Source organism: Limulus polyphemus, unplaced genomic scaffold (genome assembly GCF_000517525.1).
Source record: "Limulus polyphemus unplaced genomic scaffold, Limulus_polyphemus-2.1.2 Scaffold1697, whole genome shotgun sequence".
NCBI lineage: Eukaryota > Metazoa > Arthropoda > Merostomata > Xiphosura > Limulidae > Limulus > Limulus polyphemus.
The window spans coordinates 208,723-213,465 of record NW_013667307.1 but is presented as its reverse complement, the minus strand read 5'-3'; positions in this window follow the sequence as shown (position 1 = coordinate 213,465).

Genomic DNA, 4,743 nt, shown 5'->3' with positions numbered 1-4,743 from the left:
GCTAGTGGTAAGGCAAATAGGATTTTAGGTTCGATCCACAAAAAATATTGAATACGAGTCTGAAGAGGTTATAATTTGGTTAGGCCACTTTTGGAGTTTTGTGTTTTGTCTCGGACTCTTTGCCCTAGGAAGGACATTGAATTGTTGAAAAGGTTTCAGAGGAGGGTTACTAGAATGGTGCCTTTCTTTGTCTTATGAGGAGAGATTAAAATTTTTGAAACTGTTTTCTTTTGAAAAAGAAGAATTAGAGGGGATCTGATTGAAGTATTTAAGGTTTTAAAGGGAATTGATAGTGTTGATGCATCATCTTTTTATATTTAACAATGAGAATAATAGGACTAGAGGACACAAATATAAATTTTGGCGAGGTAGGAGTCATCTTCAGCTAAGACAGTTTTACTTTTCTAACAGGGTGGTTGTCTTTTGGAATGAGTTGCCTTCGGATGTAAATCTAAGTGAGTCTAAGAAAAAGTTTGATAACTATATGAATAAAAAGGGCTGACTTTAAGTATTTTTTAAATTTATAAGACAATAATAATCAGATAATAATAAAGGCACATCGGGAAAAATATACACAACACGCACCAGACTTGTACTATAATGTACAAGTCCTGCCTGGTTTAATGTATTGCCCACTCAAAAAACAAACAAACAAAATTACAAAATATACAAAACACAATTCGAACAACAGCATTCCGAGTGTCAAGGTCAATATCATAAACTTTCGTACATAAATATGCAAATATCAATTATATATATGACAGCCTCCAACATACGACTATGAAGTATTCCCAGAAAAACCTGTATAAAAATTACCTACTATATGAAATAGGCAGATACCGTATACCTGATGGAAAGTTACATAAGTACCTCTCCCCGTTAAAAAACCTACATTAACTATAAGAAATAAGCCATTTACAGCAAGCAAGTAAACAATTTATCATTAAAGAAAATATTATTTAGCCATTACGTCTCGCCAGGTCCAAATTCAATATGTGAATTGAGTTACGAGAAATGTAGTTGTTGATATTAGTTAAATACTTTACAACAACGTATGCCACGCTATTATCACGTTATTTGAGGAAATATTGCAGAAAATATGATATAATTATCAATAGCGTAACTTAAAACTTGAAGCTCGACATAGTTTTAACCATCGTAATATCAGTGAAAACTGTGTAGGGATAAAAAGGCTTGAAGTTATTTTGTATTCCCCTTCTGGTAGATAATTATTATTTGTGTTTTGAGTGCACAAAGAACTTAAATCAGTTTCTTATTTGTATATATATATTCTCGGATCTAAAACACCTTGAAAAATCTTGCATTCGCCCAACACGATCTAAAATCTCTTTATCACAAACAACCTCTACCGTATTTACAAGTCGTATCTGTATGATAATTATTACTTGTTACACACCTGTCATGGCATAATCATATAGTATATGCAGATCGGGTTTATATTTCGGTTCATATTGTTAATTTGATACAACACTTTTATTGTTTCTAGCTTTGTCTTACAGTAGAACCCGACCAAAGAAAGTATGACTAAGAAAACAATTTGCATTTAATCTTTTAATTCCTTCTTGTCTGACTAGGCACGACTAAATTAAAAACCAGAGTAATTTGCAGTTAGCGCGTAGCCTAACAATTACCCTGAAGTTTATCGGGCGCTTTTTCCCTATTTACTCTGAATCTCTGCTATACAGCAAGGTAGTCATCGATAAGTGAAGGCATTTTAAACATTCATCTGCAATCAACTGCTTCTATACGTAGAAGCTTAATCATACTTGGTCTGACGCAGTCAGGATTTTGTGATGAGATTACATTGAATAGTTTAACATGAAGAATTGTCCAAAACAAAGAGATCTGAGACTGGTGTTTGCATCGTATAAAAATTTGAGACTGGTGTTTGCATCATATAAAAATCTGAGACTGGTGTTTGCATCATATAAAAATCTGAGACTGGTGTTTGCATCATATAAAAATATGAGACTGGTGTTGGCGTTGGATAAAAATATGTGATTTGTGTTTCCATCGTATACAAATCTGAGACTAGTGTTGGCGTAGTATAAAAATCTGAGAGTGGTATTTACATCGTAAAGAAATGTTCGTGCCTTTTGTACTCTGTATTCTCATACTATTGAGTTTTTGTTTTTACTTCACGATTTGAATCGGGTGCGGCCTGGTGGTTAGCATTTTACTACTACTACACCAAGAATGTCCTACGTAACTATTTCCAAATGATTATTACACGTTAATATATCATTTACTAAAAAAATATTAGATAATTTGGTTCAAATTTTGTATTTCTGGAACTTTAAGTTGAACTTTACATGAACCCATACAAAAAACATAAAAGCAATCTGACATCAGCATTTTAGATTTACGTGTAAAATGCGGGTCACATATAAACCCCAAAGAGATGACATTAAGAAAATCTGATTATTTTCACAGACCCAAGGTGGGATTTTTCGCCTTGTTGAATTTATCCATTGCGAATCAGCTTGATCTTCCTGCACTTGTCACTTAGAAAAACTCAGGAATTTTCCATCTTATATAGAACCCCTGATTGGCCTGGAGCTGTCAGGAAAGCTGCTTTGAGAAAAAGCACCTATATTTTCTCGTTCCAAGGACGCACGACAATCAAAACGACGAAGAAAGGTGAGATTAAACATTCTTACTCATACATGGTCAACAAAGACCTACGCAACTGGCATGCATATTTATCTCTCTGCCTTTATATCTAAAGTCTGAACTAGTTACAAATAATAGAAATCTAATGTATTAATGAAACTTTCAATAAAAATATATTTGAATTTTATGACGTCTTGCATTCAAAATTTAAAGTTGTCTCAAAAACCAGATTGTGTTATTAATCATAGTTTTTTAGTGCATTCTAATTGATGATTTAATTTATTATTAGTTTGACTTCAAGCAATTTCACTTTGTCTGTTTGTATTCTATTTTAATTTTCATTAAAGTTCAACTTGTTTGTTTTATTTTCAGGGTTCTTCTTCAAAACGGTATATCCGCATTGTGCACTTTTCTTTTAGGTATCATAAAACTAGGAGGTTTATTCAGATGTTTGTTCTGTTTCTAATATCTTACCAACCCTCAATGATCCTCCGGTTGGAAAGCGTTACGTTTACGGACTAACAACGGTGAAATCCGGAGTTCAATTCCGCACGGTGAATAGCAGATAGCCCAATGTAACTTTGCTCTATGTCAACTAATCAACAAGCACCCCTAGTGACGGATCAGAAAATTTCTTACACACCTAATAATATCTTGTGATCTATCAGTGTATTTAATAGAAAGAAAATAGTTTTTTCACTAAGTAACTGCATTTTGATTTAAAATATCTTAAAAATAGGCTTAAGGATGACCACTAAAATCAGCTGTCGCTAGAAAAGTTTAATGGCCTTTCTTCTAAAGTCCGCGCACATAGGAATAATAAACAGTTACATAAGACTGTCATTACTAATGGAGATACTTAAGTATGCGTAATAATATTAGTATAATTGCCTGTTCACACATTATTCTGCAGTATACATGTATGCAAGAGATGTTAAAAGACACATAAAATATATATAAAAGGGAGTTTGAACTTTTCCGATAATGAGATATATAGAAACGTGATGAAACTAAAAATATTCCTTGCACGTTCCTATACGTATTCTATTACATATGAAAGTGGGATTAACTAGCACAAAGAAACATTCATAATTTGAGACATGTCTTCTTTTCAATAGTTTATATAAAATAAAAAAAAGAAACATATAGAAAAATCTCCCTCTTTTGTTGGCTTTAGAAAACTTACAACAAACTGCTCATCTCTTGCTAAGACTTTTGGATTTTCAAAAACAGATCATCTTTTTGTTAAGATATATATATACTAATAGTTCCAGGCCATTGACGTCATTGATGACGCCGCTTACGATTGATCAAAACATCTTAGCTCCCTGACGTATTTGCAGTATTTGTATTTCTATTTTCTGATAAATGATAATATGAAGTACAAAGGAACTTTGACATTTTATTGATATGTTCATATTAAAGAAGGTCCACGAGCATTCTACCAATAAAAAAAAGGAATATCTGAGATATTCAAATGAGCCTCTAATCTTAATCGCAATAATTTCTAAAGAGATGTTTATTAATGGATAATTCTTGAAATATTCTTCTATTTTACATTCAATGGCGCTGGTTAAGAAGAGTAGCTTTTTAGCTGAAGCTTAAAGACAATTAATGCTATATACAAACACTATACAAAAATTGTATGAATACAAAATATATACTTCCAAATTAGCAGATAATATGGTGCAGTGAACAGCATAAAAAGCGAATAAGAAGTTTTTCTAAGCTCATGAAACCGTGGATTCTAATCTCTGTAAATACGAACGTAAGAATGGTAGATTCAATGAATTATGCTTGTTACCAGGCTGTTGTTTAGTTTCGCTCTAAAGTATGTAACTTTCTTTGATCGGGAAGTTAATATTAATGAGTCATGTTTAAAAAAAAGCATTCTACTTGCACGAATAAATTTTCTTTGATACCTTTCCGATTCAACATTTATTTCGTTCAGAACAAGATGTGTGTATATATAGCTACTAAAAAAGATTGCTATTTAAAAAGCATAAAACTAAAGGAAAGGGAAGTATCTTAATGGATAACCGACAATATGAGAGCTAGTGTTATGGAAAACTAGAATGGAAAAAACTGTCTAATCATATGAGTATAATT